At 46.3% G+C, this 18,568-nt stretch overlaps 1 protein-coding gene across 5 annotated transcripts in view; it reads right to left on the reverse strand.

Moving 5' to 3' along the window:
* The window catches only part of LOC121585154 (caskin-2), a 95,061-nt gene that overhangs the window by 71,210 nt on the left and 5,283 nt on the right, over positions 1–18,568 (reverse strand). The gene's annotated exons all lie outside the window — the stretch shown is intronic.

Genomic DNA, 18,568 nt, shown 5'->3' on the forward strand with positions numbered 1-18,568 from the left:
AATTTGATGGAGAGTGGTATTCTGGATGTTACCACTGGGGCAGCCTCTGCTGAGGACACGTTGTCTCCCCGATATGTTACAATGACCGCTCCATCGGTTAGTCATAGTGGTCTTCTTTTTGAACAGCAGAAAGAACTGCTTCTGTTACAGCTAGAGCATGAACAAAATGGACAAAGAGCTAAAATGGAGCATGAACAAGCTAAAATGGAGCATGAACGAAATGGACAAAGAGCTAAAATGGAGCATGATCGTGTAAAATATGAAAGGGAATTGGAATTTAAACAGGATATGGAGCGTGCTAAAATCAAGCTGCAACAAGAGCGACTAGAGTTGGTTAGGGAAGGAAAGCTCTCAGGGGAGAGTTTGCTCTGGGAAGGTGACCCAGAGTTACCTAGGGGTCGTTCCTCTTTTGGTCGTAATCCAGAGACATTTGATGTTGTAGGGAATTTACGGTTGTTGCCCCAGTTTAATGAAAAGGACCCGGAGACATTCTTTTCATTGTTTGAGCGTGTTGCTGACGCTAGGAGTTGGCCTGATTCTGATCGCACTTTGATGTTGCAGTGTGTGCTGACTGGTAAAGCGCAAGAAGCATATTCAGCTCTTAGCGTAGCAGACAGTGTTAGTTATGAGAAGGTTAAAACGGCTGTGTTACAGAGTTACGAATTGGTCCCTGAGGCTTACCGCCAACGATTTAGAACTTTAAAAGGGATGATCAGCAGACTCATGTTGAGTTTGCGCGAATATTATCTTCACAGTTCAATCGCTGGTGTTCTGCCTCTGCAGTTATGACTTTCCAAGGGCTGTGTGATCTGATTATGTTAGAACAATTTAAGGACACAATCCCTGATCGTATAGCGACGTACATTAACGAACGAAAAATAAAGACTGTTGCTGAAGCTGCGGTTTTGGCCGATGAATATGTGTTGACTCACAAAAATGTTTTTGCCGAACCCCGTATTCGGAGTGAGTGTGGGCGTTCGCAGAGATTTGGGCCTCGCTCGCCGAGATACTTCGGTTCCCGGGCAGAGTTTCATTCAAATAGGGTTGAGACGGATACCCGTGGTAAAACTGACGTTGGTCAAGAGTGTCACTACTGTCAAGAATTAGGTCATTGGAAAAATGAATGTCCGATTCTTAGATCTAGGGGTAAATTCAGTACAGGTGCTTATGGTAAATCGAGGCCTGCAGCGTTAGCCGCGCCTGTTCCACATCAGTTCACTCATGACGCATTGTCTCCTGCCCGGAGCCAGGTGAAGGGTTATATTGATCCCGACTATTTACCTTTCGTTACGGAGGGTTTTGTGTCTATGGTAGGAAGTAAGAACCGAGTGCCAGTAAAGATCCTAAGAGACACAGGTGCCTCTGAATCATTTGTGTTGGAGTCTGTGTTACCCTTCTCTGCGGAGACTGATTCGGGGAATAGTGTTCTAATCAGGGGAATAGGTTTGAACACTCTGTCAGTTCCATTGCATAAACTGATGTTGGATTGTGGACTGGTGAAAGGTGAGGTTGTTGTGGGGGTGCGTCCTTCATTGCCTATTGAGGGTATTGACGTGATCCTTGGAAATAACTTGGCTGGGGAGCGTGTGTGGCCTATCGTGTCTCCATCTTTAGTGGTTTCCACTAAGCCGTCAATTGTAGGGATTCCTGATGAGAGTGCGCAGGATTTCCCAGAGGTGTTTTCTGCGTGTGCAGTGACGCGTTCTATGATCCATGACGACCTGGTCACGGAGCTGGCTAACGAGAATACCATAAAGAAGTCTGTTACTGTTTTCCCTGTTATCCCGTTAGCTGTATCCCGCTCCGATTTAATCGAGGCGCAACGGACTGACCCTACATTAGAAGAGTTGCGGGACCAAATTGTGTCTGTGGAACAGTTGGGAGATGTCGCACAGGGCTATTTTCTCCAAGAGGAGGTCCTGATGAGAAAGTGGATGTCTCATGGTAGTTGTTTTCTGGGGGAGGCGATTAGTCAGGTTGTGGTACCAGTTAAGCTTCGTGAGTTGGTGCTGACAACTTCTCACAACGACGTTGCTGGGCATATGGGTGTGAGAAAAACCTACAATCGCATATTACGAAAAAAATTTTGGCCAAGATTAAAGAGGGATGTTTCTGATTTCATCAAAACTTGTCACACCTGTCAATTAACTGGTAAACCTAATCAAGCTATTAAGCCGGTACCACTGTTCCCTATTCCTGTACTCAGTAATCCTTTTGAGTATCTGATTATTGACTGTGTTGGTCCTCTGCCTCGTTCCAGAAAGGGTAGTAATTATTTGTTGACTGTGATGTGTCAGACCACTAGGTTTCCTGCTGCCTATCCTCTCAGGTCTATCACGACTAAGTCTGTGTTAAAAGCTTTGACTCAGTTTTTCTCACTGTTTGGAATCCCTAAGGTCATTCAAAGTGATCAAGGATCTAATTTCACCTCTAATCTCTTTGGACAGGTTCTCCAACAACTCCATATTAAACACAACTTGGCTAGCGCTTATCATGCCCAAAGTCAAGGAGCACTGGAACGTTTCCATCAAACGCTTAAGTCTTTGTTGAGATCTTATTGTACTGAGATGGATAAGGATTGGGAGGAGGGGTTGCCTTGGTTACTGTTAGCTGCTAGGGAGGTTTCACAGGAGAGCACAGGTTTTAGCCCAAATGACCTAGTGTTTGGACATAAGGTGCGTGGGCTTTTATCTGTTCTCCAGGATGACTGGAAGTCTCCCGAGCCTCCTCAGTCCCTGTTATCATATGTGTGTGATTTTCGGCGACGCTTGTATGCCGCTGGTGAAATGGCTAAAGAGAAGCTATCATCTTCACAGGACAGGATGAAGAGCATATATGATCGGCGAGCTGAGCCTCGTCACTTTAGTCCAGGTGATCAGGTTCTGGCTCTGCTGCCAATTGTTGGTTCTCCTTTTCAAGCCAAGTTTCAAGGTCCATATACAGTGGTGCGCCAGGACACTGAGCAAAATTATCTAGTTGCCACTCCAGAACGGAGGAAAGCACATCAACTGTGCCATATAAATTTGTTAAAACCCTATTATGCACGTTCCTCTGAGACTGAACAGGGGGAGTCTACAGAGGACGGTAAGGCTGTTCTTTTGGCTGATACTGTTTATTCCCTGGATTCTGGTCATGCTAGGTCTGTGCAGGAGCAGGAAGAGGTTTCTGGTCCCGACGATTGCATACTGCAGGGTAGATTGAAGAATTCAGAGACACTGGAGATTTTAGATAGTCTTCTTACTCATCTACCTGTTGATGGGCGGAAAGAGATGGTGGGTCTGATTCGGAGATTTCCAGGGTTGTTTTCTGATACACCAACACGTACAAACTTAATAGAACATGATATTGACATTGGAGATGCTGACCCCATTCGTCAACGGTTCTATAGAGTTTCTTCAGAGAAACTGCGTTGTCTGGATGCTGAGGTCAGGTACATGCTGGAGAGTAAAATAGCAGAGCCTTCTTTCTCCAGTTGGGCTTCTCCCCTGTATCTTGGTCAGTAAATCGGATGGAACAAACAGATTTTGTACGGACTACCGTAAGGTAAACGATGTCACTAAGCCGGATTCATTTCCTCTTCCTCGGATGGAGGACTGCGTTGATCAAGTCGGCGCAGCTAAGTTTGTGAGCAAATTTGACCTGTTAAAGGGCTATTGGCAGGTGCCACTGACGAGTAGGGCACGTGAAATCTCTGCCTTTATTACACCTTTTGGTCTGTACTCGTATTCGGTTATGAGTTTCGGGCTGCGTAATGCGCCTGCAACTTTTCAGCGACTTATGAACAGGGTTGTCTCTGGTCTGGCCGGGTGCGCTGTTTATCTGGACGATGTAGTGATATATGCAGATACTTGGGAGGAACATCTGTCCCGTATTCAAGCCTTGTTCGAACGTCTGGCTGCGGGTCGTCTCACGATAAATTTGGCTAAATGTGAGTTTGCTCAGGCGACTGTGACATACCTTGGAAAGGTGGTTGGGCAGGGTGAAGTGCGTCCTGTTCGGGCTAAAGTGGTAGCTATTGATGCTTTTCCACTACCAACTACTAAAAAAGGAACTGATGCGTTTCTTGGGAATGATTGGGTATTATCGTGGTTTTTGTAGGAACTTCTCTACTGTGGTCGCTCCCTTGACAGATTTGCTGAAAGCTAAGGCTGTGTACGTATGGTCTTCTCATTGTCAACAGGCTTTCGAAGATGCAAAGAGGTTGCTTACTTCAACTCCGGTACTGGCTGCTCCTCGTGTGGATTTGTCATTTACCTTGCAGGTGGATGCTAGTCATGTGGGGGCGGGGGGCAGTGTTGCTGCAAGCAGATGTGGCTGGGGTTGAGAGGCCTGTTAGTTTCTTTTCCAAAAAGTTTAACCATTATCAGTTGAACTATTCTGTCATTGAAAAAGAAGCATTAGCACTTATATGGGCGCTACAACACTTTGAAGTGTATGTTGGGTCGGGTGTAGTACCTATTGTGGTTTACACCGACCATAACCCTCTCACATTTTTGAGGTCCATGAGGTGTCCTAACCAGAGGATAATGAGATGGTGTTTATTTTTACAATCTTTCCATCTAGATGTGCGGCACATCCGGGGGACTGATAACGTGATTGCTGATGCGCTCTCTCGTGCGCCCTGTTCATGAATATTGATGTGACCGACCAGTGTTTGATTTTGTCATGTTCTATCTTTCCTGTTTGTCCCCTCCTAGTCTTGTGTTTTTCTTTCCTCTTAAAGGTTGCTGAGGTCTGGAGAGGAGGATGATGGGTGGGGCAAGTGGAGGGGTGAACATGTACAACTTGTCGGTTTGGGACGCAGGGGCTGGTACGTTGGGCCGGGGTCCTTGTTGGTCCCCGGTCTTATGGGGGGGGGGTGTGACGACCCTCCCACTCTGTCTGCCGTATTCTCTCTTTGCTCTTGTTTCCTTATTAGGATGCCGGTGGGCGGAGTTGGGGGGGTCGTCAGTTACATGGGAAACACCTGGGCCGGGTGTGTCCCGGGATAAATGGACCTCTTCCACATTCATTGAAGAGACTCTCTCCAGGCAGTTACTTTGATCTTGGTTGTGATATTTTTGAGGCCTTTTTGGGTTGTTTGTTTTGGCACTTTTCAACACTTTTCCATATTACATTTATGGATGCAAACACTCACGTACACTACTGATTACTGATTACACACACCATTGTTATTTGATTTAGTTTACTTTAATTAATAAATATATACTTTGAGTACTCCTTGTCTCCACGTGTCTCCCTTTTGTTACGAACTTGAGCCGGTTCGTGACATTATAATGATGCTAATAATAATAACAATAATAATAATAGTAATAATAACAATAAGAAGGAGATCAAGAAAAAGGAGGGTTATTATTATTATTACTATACACATAATTTTTCAGACAATTTAAAAGCGTGTAAATCAAATCAAATCAAATTTTATTGGCCACATGCGCCGAATACAACAGGTGCAGACATTACAGTGAAATGCTTACTTACAGCCCTTAACCAACAGTGCATTTATTTTTAACAAAAAAGTTAAAATAAAACAACAACAAAAAAAGTGTTGAGAAAAAAAGAGCAGAAGTAAAATAAAATAACAGTAGGGAGGCTATATATACAGGGGGGTACCGGTGCAGAGTCAATGTGCGGGGGCACCGGCTAGTTGAGGTAGTTGAAGTAATATGTACATGTGGGTAGAGTTAAAGTGACTATGCATAAATAATTAACAGAGTAGCAGCAGCGTAAAAGGATGGGGTGGGGGGGGCAGTGCAAATAGTCCGGGTAGCCATGATTAGCTGTTCAGGAGTCTTATGGCTTGGGGGTAGAAGCTGTTGAGAAGTATTTTGGACCTAGACTTGGCACTCCGGTACCGCTTGCCGTGCGGTAGCAGAGAGAACAGTCTATGACTAGGGTGGCTGGAGTCTTTGACAATTTTGAGGGCCTTCCTCAAACAACTAATAAATAAATAAACAACACTAAATAAATGATAAGTAATACCAGAGAGGTTGTTCTAACGGGAAAAAGGTGTAAAGTGTTTATTACAGCATGGCAAAGATGAAATACAGCCACATTTGTGAAATTGTTTATCCGACATGTTGTGGTTGCGTGCGGCTTGGTGCTCACGGAATCAGTAGGCTATTAAACAAACACTCAAACAGAAGCAGGATCTGTCTTATTTCTTTAGGCACATTTAACAGTTAGGCTATTGATTATAGACCTCATTAAGTTGGCGTTTCCCCTCTCCTCATTTTTCTTAGACAATTAAGGAAAGTGCTGTTTTCTCGTCTCCTAACTCTGCTGCTGCCTCCGCCGCATTGTTCTCAACACCAATATGCTGGTTAATTTAGCTATTATGCACATAGCAACATGGTCTAGAAAAAGGTGCCAATTCAACAGCGCACTGATGTTTCAGAACCGCGACCGCTATCCAACGAGGGAGAAAGCGCATTTGTTATAAAATAAATGTATTTTTATTAGTGTTGCACCATTGTTCTTACGTAATATAAACATATACAATTACAGTAGCACGTCTTAGACTGATGAACTGTGCCATCCCCACGGCCTCCACAATGGATTAGTCCACGCAGACAGGCGCGAATCAGACAGGTGTCTTGTACACCATGAAATTATTATTATTATTATTTGCTACTGCTTGACTAAAATAAATCTCGGTCGACCAACAGCCTATCGACCAAACAATCGACCAGTCGACTAAATGGGGTCAGCCCTGATGTCCACCAACAGGACTAGCAGCTACAGATGCTACAACACATCTGGTGTAGCAGGGTGAAACCGCTGCACCACCTTGGGAGATAATCCCATGGCTTCACTCTGTACCTGCTGCACTGTGCTGTGGCATTATCCGCACCGGACGCAGAGCGGAGATTGCATCTCCGGGTCCCAAACTGTAGGCCTAAGCCCCAGTGCTGGAGCAGTGCCTGGAGAAGAGCCATGGACAAAGATACTGACTCATCACTGTGATTATATCATATACCCACTGCTGCCATGCTGGGAGCTCCACCAACCCACCAAGACTGTAATATGCCCCTAACCTCACAATGACCCTGAGACTAAACGCTGAACTGAGCTCCTATTGAGCACTGTCCCAAAAGAGAGGTCAAAATTATTTGTCTAATGGGTGCAGCTATTGCTCTGACCCAAATTGTTCATCCAATTCTCTTTTCCAGAGAATTCTCTGTTTCCAAGTCATTAGTCTATTTGCTCGAGGATCGCACACAAACACTAAAAAATAGTTTAAGAAAATAACTTTTTAGAGACAAGGTACTAATTGAGCTAACAATCACGCACTCAGTCATTTGTTCCCAGGTCAGACAGAGCCTTCCTGGAAACCCAGGTGGGGGCCTGGCTGTGGGAGCGGGATGCAAAGCAAGCCTATGAGAGGAGATAAGGTTCCTGATCGGTCTCCCTGTTGAGGCCCATTAGACAGCTGACACAATGGAGCGCCATGCATGCAAATGACCTGCATGAGTTGTATTGTGCATCCACCCAGCTGGGCACCCACAGAGAAAGGGGCTCGGGGATGTGACACATACGGCAGGTTTTATTAAAGAAAGAGACACACATTCATATAAAAGAAGGACAGCAGGGTGACATAATCGTCCTGATAGGGGGTTCTTCCATACAGACCCATATGGGCTGGGGGGTGGGGCTAATGAAGAGGCAGGTGCAATGACACCAGCATCACAAGATCTGAGAGGAAATGAACAGTGATGTTTGCATATGATACATGCAGAAGATTACACAAACACCACTTTGTCTTCTTTGTGTCCCTTTGAAACACCCAAAGACATGCCGTTGGCTTGAAGTGAACACTAAACAGATGAAAGCATGCACAAAATGGACATGGATCCCTTTTCTGTTATTTTCTGGATGGATGAAAAGCTCATCTATAATAGGATGACACACGGTGTGACAATACCGACGAATGACGACACACGGAGTGGGCTGGAGTGTTTTTGGTTGCTGTTTGTCATGGGGCCAGAGTGAGTGAGTGAGTGAGTGAGTGAGTGAGTGAGTGAGTGAGTGAGTGAGTGAGTGAGTGAGTGAGTGAGTGAGTGAGTGAGTGAGTGAGTGAGTGAGTGAGTGAGTGAGTGAGTGAGGAGTGAGTGAGAGAGGAGATGGTGGTGGGAGGATGAGAGATGAGTGAGTGAGTGAGTGATGAGAGTGAGTGAGTGAGTGAGATGAGTGGGTGAGAGAGAGAGAGTGAGTGAGTGGGGAGTGAGTGGAGAGATGAGGAGGAGAGAGAGAGTGAGTGAGTGAGGAGATGAGTAGAGATGAGTGAGAGAGAGAGAGTAGAGAGAGAGAGTGAGGAGAGAGTGAGTGAGTGAGAGAGAGAGAGAGAGAGAGAGAGAGAGAGAGAGAGAGAGAGAGAGAGAGAGAGAGAGAGAGAGAGAGAGAGAGAGAGAGAGAGAGAGAGAGAGAGAGAGAGAGAGAGAGAGAGAGAGAGAGAGAGAGAGAGAGAGAGAGAGAGAGAGAGAGAGAGAGAGAGAGAGAGAGAGAGAGAGAGAGAGAGAGAGAGACTGGTGGGTGAGTTGTTGAAAGTGAGTGGTGAGTGAGTGAGTGAGTGAGTGAGTGAGTGGAGAGAGAGAGAGAGAGAGAGAGAGAGAGAGAGAGAAAGAAAGAAAGAAAGAAAGAAAGAAGAAAGAAAGAAAGAAAGAAAGAAAGAAAGAAAGAAAAAGAGAGAGAGAATAGTAGCTCATGTTGATCCAGCTGGAAGCTGCTGACAGGGCCTAATTCACACTGACCTGCAGGAATGCTAAACGGGACACTTCACCTCTGTGTGTCACTCTGGTCTGTGTGACAGAAACGGAAGGCCCAGAGACCAGGCCCTAATGAATATAGCTGATTGGAGGGCAGGCCCTAATGGGAGGCCTAATGGCCAGTTGACGATGTAGTGGCAGACTCTAGGGTCCTCATGGAAGAGCTTGCCATGGAGGTATGCATTTAAACCTGCACCCCTGTGGTAACTGACTGCACACACAGAGAACCAAGTCCTTAATGAGATACTATTTCCCAGTGTGGAGAATGTTCCTTGGGTAAAAAAAGAAAACAAACATTTCATTGTTTTTGTCTTGAGGGGTGGAGGATAGCAAATATGAGTGTGTGTGTGAGTTCATGCCTCTTCCTCTTAAAGCCAAACAGATGCACCAGAACACTCCACACTTTTTGGTCACAGGATAAGAGGAAACTCCACACCCCATCCTTTGTTCATAATGGACTTCTACTCTCCAGCGGCGCCAAACTTTCATCTACTTACTTCCCCAGTACTAACTCCCCTCTCCTCCTGACAGAGTAAGCATGTGACTGACCATGTCTGTTTGTGGTCAGTGTGGGTGCGGTGCATCAGGCCTCCACTTACAGTAATGGAGATAAGGTGACAGATTAACAGCCCAGGGAGAGATACCAGCTAACTTTCCCTTTAGCTTCCGACAGCTCCGCTCCTCTCCCCTTCGCTATCAGCACCGTAGCCGAGACCACATTTCCTCATCTCCATGACAAAAGCTAGACTTTTCTCTCCTGTTTGAAGTCGCCTCAGACTCCTGGAGGGCAGAATAGTAACAGTTCTGTTGGAAAGTTCTGAGGCCTCTTACCCTTCTCTTTGTCCTCTATACCAAAACTTTCATCTCAGTTTTCAGGTTAAGTCGAACTGTAATTGCACCAAGGGGAGTCGGATTCCAGTTCCAGAAAACAGATCGGCGGTATCCTTGTGGGGTACACATTCCAACAACATGACATCATCCCTCCTATTCTTTTTCTGCATTCAAATACACTGTGCTGCTATGACGTGTCTTGGACAATGGTTGGCACAGAGAGCGGGAGGGATTTGGGAAAATAACCGAAACCTTGATAAGACCAAGCAGTCCACAGCTGGGAGTCATAAGTCATACTGTTCTGTTGCCCGTTTGGTACCTTAGCTTTCTGTCAGCGTGAAACCGCATCTTAAAATGTACCGTTTTTTCCAGTTCAGAGTGCCAGTGTGCACCTGGACCTATGCTCCAGTCACATCCTGCATGAAGGCTTAGTCATTAAGGCCCTCAACAGGAAGGGTGCTTTGAAAGCTCCGCACTGGTGCCTTTTGGAAAACCACTGCGCTCAGAATAGCAGCTTTCCACTACATTTACATTTACATCATTTAGCAGACGCTCTTATCCAGAGCGACTTACAAATTGGTGATATTACACACGTGTCAAAATGTGAATGTGTAAAGCCAGCTTTGAGCCATAGGAGGTACAGTTATGTGCATGTAAGCCTATGTTTCTATGTTGTGGAAATACCATGACGTGACATCCAAAATCCCTTGTTTTGGGTAATTCTAATCTTGACTGTATAAAGATTACGATAAGTAAAAAAGTAAAACTTTTTCAAATGAGGTGAACAATCAGTCATATCTTAAAATCTTATGGATGTTCAGTCAGGCAATGACTGGACATTGTGAAAGCTGTACGTCTGACATGATGATGTGGGAACAGAATGGCAAAGAGAGAAGCAACAAAGAAGAGAGCCCAGTCTGCTGAAAGAAGATGACATAATCCACAAAGACATACACTCCCAAACCCCCCCAGATTATACACATTCTTACAAGCACATGCATGCACTAACATACAAAATAGGGCAATGTCATTCAACTTCTTTGTAAATATGGTAGTGCATTCCAACGCTTGTTGCATCATTGACATTGGTATCTGCTCTAGTGGGTGGTTTTGGAAGACACCCACCCATTTAATTTCAGTAAATTTGGCACTCATCAACAAAAAATTAAAGGATGGTTAAATAGTGACATGAAACATGAAGTTCAACAAAAGTTCAACAGTTCCCAAATATCCAAGGCAAGAGATATCCTTGAGGTTGTGTTTATAGATTAATCTTGTCTTAGATGAGTAAAACTAATAGTCTGCTAAATGATGTAAATGTAAATGTAATAAATGCATTCATAAACATTGGATGGCTTGTCTGTGATACAACCGAGTAGAAAAAACAGAACATTTGACAAAGGGTCAAAGGTAGACCACTGATAACAATAACCTTTGCTTTTCCCATTAACTCTGGGTTTCTTCTCTTTCCACTTCCGTCAGAGACAAAAAAAAACTGACAGCTAGAGGTCCTGAAGGGCCCCATTCCAACACAGACCAGTGCTTCTTCCTCTTCTGAGGCATAGGCTAACTGACCTCCTTTACAAGGTCTATGGGACCTGTCTGTTTAGCGAGCCAATTAAACATTTAGCACACCAACGGTAGAGTTGACGGGCAAACACAAGCGGCTTCAGTACAGAGACAGAATTTCACAGTCTGTCTAAAATGTTTTAACACTTTCCCATCAATATGCCCAGTCTGAAAATAAAGTGGAAATGTCCTTCTCATTATCCTGTGCTGTACTTGAGGTATTGTGGCATGGGAGAGGACGGTGCAATGGTGAAGTAAAACCCATACAATTCTGTTAAACTTCTACCAAAAATAACTAGCAGATGACTGAGCAAACAATATGCTGTGTTTGCTTGAAACAAGGTCAAGTCTATATGCAAAATGTCTAGTATGTTGGGATGGAAAATAGAAAAACTTGTACAATCTTCAGATTGTGAACTCTAGCTCATTCATTTTTGCCAGTAGCAAGAAGTGCTATACTGGCAATGACGAGACTGTAAACGGATGGAGCTTTTCCCAGAATTATTGTTAGTTGAATAGTTCAACAGGAGGTTGTGTGCCTGTCTGTGCCATTATGGCCCAGATGTGCTAGCTAGAGGCAGGAATAAGATGGAAGCAGGAAAAGGCCTAAGTAAGTGGAATGAAGGGACTGGATTGGGTGTTTGGGTGGGCTGGCTCTATTTGAACACAAACTCATGAATAAACCATGGCTGCAGTATGGGCGAGCAGCCTGGCGGCCGATAGACAGTCACAGTGGCCTCTTTAGAAGCCTCTCCCTGGCCTGGGGAGCCTGACAGCTGCTCCCTCCTGGAGAATCACCACAGACACCACCGCCGCGCTGGACGTTTTGTTTGGGGCTCTCTTAACGGCTCTGCCTTTCATTATGGCCCAACAGTTTTACGAGACTCCGATAATGGGACATTGATGGTCTTCAATACGGAACATTGCTCCTTTTGGTCAATAATAATGCAGTGTGTAGCACACTTATGTTTTAAAAAGACAGATGGCGATGTTGTACGCCAGGGGGGTTTCACTCCCAATTCCTGGGGGTTTGCATGGATGCAAATCTAAGATCAAACCAATTCCCCAAGCTTTATAGGTCTAATTGGGCAACAAGCTGTGAAATATTTCTGGGCATAAAAACACAAATGAAACCTTATCAGCTTGAATATGTTGGACTAAATAAGTCCTTTCAAATAGAGGCTGGAGGTAAAGATGGCTTATACAAAGTCATGATGGAACCCAACATCAGTTTTAAATATGGACCTCCTAATACAGGACAAATGAGTAGCTCCCTACAGTACACATACATGCGATCCTCTGTCATTCTAAGTGATCCCAAATTCCAATATACCATCTGTCAATCTCAGACAAAGCGTTTTAATGTTTTAATTGTGGCAGCTCTGAACAAAGTCAAATCCAGAGAAAGGGGGGTGGAGCGGACTGCTCTGGCTCCGGAGTGGAGCAGCTGACCGGTGCCGGACCAGGCACCGGTGGAATGGGCATGGGCCGTGCCGGACTGGACAAACGCACCACTGGCTTGGTGCGAGGAGCAGGAACAGGCCGGGCTGGCGACGCGCACCACTGGCTTGGTGCGAGGAGCAGGAACAGGCCGGGCCGGGCTGGCGACGCGCACCACTGGCTTGGTGCGAGGAGCAGGAACAGGCCGGGCGGACGACGCGCACCACTGGCTTGGTGCGAGGAGCAGGAACAGGCCGGACTGGCGACGCGCACCACTAGCTTGGTGCGAGGAGCAGGAACAGGCCGGGGCCGGGCTGGTGACGCGCACCACTGGCTTGGTGCGAGGGGCAGGAACAGGCCGGGCCGGGCTGGCGACGCGCACCACTGTCTTGGTGCGAGGAGCAGGAACAGGCCGGGCCGGGCGGACGACGCGCACCACTGTCTTGGTGCGAGGAGCAGGAACAGGCCGGGCCGGGCGGACGACGCGCACCACTGGCTTGGTGCGAGGAGCAGGAACAGGCCGGACTGGCGACGCGCACCACTAGCTTAGTGCGAGGAGCAGGAACAGGCCGGGTCGGGCTGGCGACGCGCACCACTGGCTTGGTGCGAGGAGCAGGAACAGGCCGGGCCGGGCCGGGCTGGCGACGCGCACCACTGTCTTGGTGCGAGGAGCAGGAACAGGCCGGACCGGGCTGGCGACGCGCACCACTGGCTTGGTGCGAGGAGCAGGAACAGGCCGGGCCGGGCTGGCGACGCGCACCACTGGCTTGGTGCGAGGAGCAGGAACAGGCCGGGCCGGACTGGCGACGCGCACCACTGGCTTGGTGCGAGGAGCAGGAACAGGCCGGACCGGGCTGGCGACGCGCACCACTGGCTTGGTGCGAGGAGCAGGAACAGGCCGGGCCGGACTGGCGACGCGCACCACTGGCTTGGTGCGAGGAGCAGGTACAGGCCGGGCTGGCGACGCGCACCACTGGCTTGGTGCGAGGAGCAGGAACGGGTCGGGCCGTACTGGGAACACGCACCACTGGCTTAGTGCGGGGAGCAGGAACGGGCCGGACCGGACTGGCGACACGCACCACTTGCTTGGTGCGAGGAGCAGGACTGGGTTCCTTTATTAACCCCCGCTCCTTCTGCTGCCTAACCAGCTCCTCTCGCCGTGCCTCTACACTTTCCTTCTCCCTTTTAGCCTCCTGTAGCGCCTCCCTCTGACCGAATAACTCCTGCTCCCTCTGAACCAATAGCCCCCGTAACATGGTGGCCTCCTCTCCTAACCTGCAGACCCGCCCTTTAACGGTCTCCTGCTGCCTCGTCGTCCACACCGTGTGCCCCCCCCCCAACATTTTCTTGGGGTTGCCTCTCGGGTTTCCTTCGTCGGCACTGTTGGCGCCGTTTCTCCTCTCTATACCGGGCCTCCACTGTCTCCTCCCAAGGACGGCGATCCATCCCAGCCTGAATCTCCTCCCAAGTCCAGGATCCCTTACCGTCCAGGATCTCCTCCCAGGTCCAGGCTGTCTGCTCCTGAACACGCTGCTTGGTCCTCGTTTGGTGGGATCTTCTGTCACGTTCGTTGAATGACGGGACAGACCAAGGCGCAGTGTGATATACGTACATGTTTATTTTCTATTAAAACACAACGACAAAACAACCAACGAAACGAAACGTGAAGTCAAAGGTAGACGACACAACATACTTTAACCGGAACAAGATCCCACACCCCACTAGTGCCAATAGGCTGCCTAAGTATGGTCCCCAATCAGAGACAACGAACGACAGTTGCCTCTGATTGGGAACCACACCGGCCAACATAGAACCATACATACTAGATCGACAAACAATGACCAAACACAACAAGGAATATACACACCCTGACTCAACATATAAGCGTCCCCTGAGTCAGGGCGTGACAGTGCTAGCACATGGGCAGATCAAATACACAGCTGGAACGCCGATTAAGGTGTTTACATGTCTTAATAATTTGAAAGATTGCTCAGAAAACCAGGTGTTTTAATCGGCGTATGCTTACTTAGATTTTGACCTTACTGTGTCATTAAGATAAGCAGAGTAAGGTGTTTACATTACTTTTGCATAATCTGCCATAATCAGTTTCATATCAATTTATTAGTGTGCATGTAAACATACTCAATGTGCAGAGGTATGAGGTAGTTGAGATAATGTAGGTAATATGCACATGTAGGTAGGGGTAAAAGTGACTAGGCAATCAGGATAATAAATAAATAAACAGAGTAGCAGAAGTGTATGTGAAGAGTGTGAAAGTGTGTCTGTGTGAGTGTGTGTGTGGCATCAATATGCATGTGTGTGTGTGTTGTGTGTGTGTGTGAGTATGTAGTTGAATGTACAGTGCCTTGTAAAAGTATTCATCCCCCTTGGTGTTTTTCCTATTTTGTTGCATTACAACCTGTCATTTAAATGGATTTTTATTTGGATTTCATGTTTTATCTTTATTTTATTTATTTCACCTTTATTTAACCAGGTAAGCCAGTTGAGAACAAGTTCTCATTTACAACTGCGACCTGGCCAAGATAAAGCAAAGCAGTGCGATAAAAACAACACAGAGTTACATATGGGGTAAAAAAACATAGTCAAAAATATAACAGAAAATATATATACAGTGTGTGCAAATGTAGCAAGTTATGGAGGTAAGGCAATAAATAGGCTATAGTGCAAAATAATTACAATAGTATTAACACTGGAATGCTAGATGTGCAAGAGATTATGTGCAAATAGAGATACTGGGGTGCAAAAGAGCAAAATAAATAACAATATAGGGATGAGGTAGTTGGGTGGGCTAATTTCAGATGGGCTGTGTACAGGTGCAGTGATCGGTAAGGTGCTCTGACAACTGATGCTTAAAGTTAGTGAGGGAGATAAGAGTCTCCAGTCTCTAGCCTACTCCAGTCAACGGACATACACAACATAGTCCAAATTGGTGAAGTGAAATGAAAAACCACCATATCTTATTTAGGGGCTTCATAGCAAAGGGCGCATACATATGCGCGCACCACTTTTCCGTTATTAATTTTTTTTAAAGAAGCAATTACCTTCAGAAGTCACATAATTAGTTAAATAAAGTCCACCTGTATGCAATCTAAGTGTCACATGATCTGTCACATGACAAAGTTGTGGAGAAGTACAGATGAGGGTTGGGTTATAAAAAAATATCCGAAACTTTGAACATCCCACGGCGTACCATTATATCCATTATAAAAAAATTGAAAGAATATGGCACCCCAACAAACCTGCCAAGAGAGGGCCGCCCACCAAAACTCACGGACCAGGCAAGGAGGGCATTAATCAGAGGCAGCAAAGAGACCAAAAATAACCCTGAAGGAGCTGCAAAGCTCCACAGTGGAGATTGGAGTATATGTCCATAAGACCACTTTAAGCCATACACTCCACAGAGCTGGGCTTTATGGAAGAGTGGCCAGAAAAAAAACATTGCTTAAAAAAATAAATAAGCAAAAAACGCCAAAAGGCATGTGGGAGACTCCAAGCATATGGAAGAAGGTACTCTGGTCAGATGAGACTAAAATTGAGCTTTTTGGCCATCAAGGAAAACGCTATGTCTGGCGCAAACCCAACACCTCTCATCACCCCGAGAACACCATCCCCACAGTGAAGCATGGTGGTGGCAGCATCATGCTGTGGGGATGTTTTTCATCGGAAGGGACTGGGAAACTGTTCAGAATTGAAGGAATGATGCATGGCGCTAAATACAGGGAAATTCTTGAGGGAAACCTGTCTCAGTCTTCCAGAGATTTGAGACTGGGAGGGAGGTTCACCTTCCAGCAGGACAATGACCCTAAGCATACTGCCAAAGCAACACTCGAGTGGTTTAAGGGCAAACATTTAAATGTCTTGGAATGGCCTAGTCAAAGCCCAGACCTCAATCCAATTGAGAATCTGTGGTATGACTTAAAGATTGCTGTACACCAGCGGAACCCATCCAACTTGAAGGAGCTGGAGCAGTTTTGCCTTGAAGAATGGGCAAAAATCCCAGTGGCTAGATGTGCCAAGCTTATAGAGACATACCCCAAGAGACTTGCAGCTGTAATTGCTGCAAAAGGTGGCTCTACACAGTATTGACTTTGGGGGGGGTGAATAGTTATGCACGCTCAAGTTCTGTTTTTTTGTCTTACTTTTTGTTTGATTCACAATAAAAAATATTTTGCATCTTCAAAGTGGTAGGCATGTTGTGTAAATCAAATGATACAAACTCCCAAAAAATCCACTTTAATTCCAGGTTGTAAGGCAACAAAATAAGAAAAATGCCAAGGGGGGTGAATACTTTTGCAAGCCACTGTAGTCTATGTGTGTGTGTGTGTGTGTGTGAGCTTATGTAGTCAAATGTAGTCTATGTGTGTGTGTGTGTTGGAGTGTCAGTGTAGTATGTGTGAGTGTGTGGGTAGAGTCCAGTGAGTGTGCATAGAGCCGGTGCAAATAAAGAGAGTCAGTGCAAATAAAAAGGGGTAGCCATTTGATTAACTGTTCAGAAGTCTTATGGCTTGGGGTTAGAAGCTGTTCAGGAGCCTTTTGGACCTAGACTTGGCGTTCCGGTGCCGCTTGCCGTGCGGTAGCAGAGAGAACAGTCTATGATTTGGATGGCTGGAGTCTTTGACAATTGTTAGGGCCTTCCTCTGACACTGCCTGGTATAGAGGTCCTGGATGGCAGGGAGCTCGGCCCCAGTGATGTACTGGGCCATACGCACTACCCTCTGTAGCGCCTTACGGTCCGATGCCAAGCAATTGCTATACCAACGGTGATGCAGGCAGTCAAGATGCTCTCAATGGTGCAGCTGTATGTTGACACTGGTATTGTGCTGGAGATAGTGAAAATGAGGTTGAAAAGGGCTGGAGTTGCCCTTTAATATGAACGGTTGACAGGGTTTATAACCCCACGGCAGACAAAGAGATCTTTATAGTGTAATTACACCTTATGTCCACCATTCTTACAATATAATAGTCTGCTGAATTTGATAAACACAGGAAAAACACAGGGTAGACTGACACCACTCTTAACCCTGACAACCTCCTCAACCCTCATATCCCATCATCTCTCCCCTCTGGGTCAGAGCAATTCATGATGTTTGTTTAGAGCCAAAAGAGGGTCCATAATAGCAGAGGGTGATAGGTTATCACAATGATAAAGCAGCCCAACCTCCTGGCCTGGGGCTCTCAGTTCTCTCAGTCACTGTGCTGTGTTGTGCCATGTTGAACTCAATGTCGGACACTATCTCTACCGTGAATGAGCAGAGAAACAAGCAACTAAATACAGGAGTCCTCCAGAACGCATTGTAGTTGTGAAAAAAATGCCTCTGAATAGCCACCCAGCACTGTAATTTTAGTAATTCAGGCCTCTGAGTACACGACAACACTCATTGTCAGAGAAAAGGTCATCCTGGGTGTGTGAGTAAAGGTCTTTGTGTTTGTAAACTATGCCAGTGCCAGTATGTGAATTTAGTGATTGAAAGAGCGGAAGGATAAAGGTGCGGTAAACTGCAGTTGATAGACTGATGTAGTTGGAGATAACAGCTTTTGAGAGCAGAAAGATCAGAGGACTTGATAGCTCAAGAAGAGGCACCTGAGCCCCCCCCATCCCCTCAGACCTTTGAGAGATTTGTGATGGGGATCTGCAAGTGGGAACCCACCCACCCCATCCATAGACCCTCATACAGCAGATAGCTAATCTGGGGATAGAAAGTGTCCCTCTCAAGGGAGCCCATATAGATGGCCGTAAGCTTATGGTCCAGTGAATTAAAACCCAGGGAGAATGTGGATAGGCTTTCAGTTTCCCGAGAGCGAGAGTTCATTAGTGAGCCATCATCAGAAGGGCTGGATAGGAGCTGGCCTGGCAAATCCGAAGGGATAGATTTCCCCAAAGCTTTAGCTGAGGCTCAGCATCTTCTGTAGTCAGGTTCCTGAACCTCGACCTCAGAGTAGAG

This window comes from Coregonus clupeaformis, chromosome 35 (assembly GCF_020615455.1).
Source record: "Coregonus clupeaformis isolate EN_2021a chromosome 35, ASM2061545v1, whole genome shotgun sequence".
NCBI lineage: Eukaryota > Metazoa > Chordata > Actinopteri > Salmoniformes > Salmonidae > Coregonus > Coregonus clupeaformis.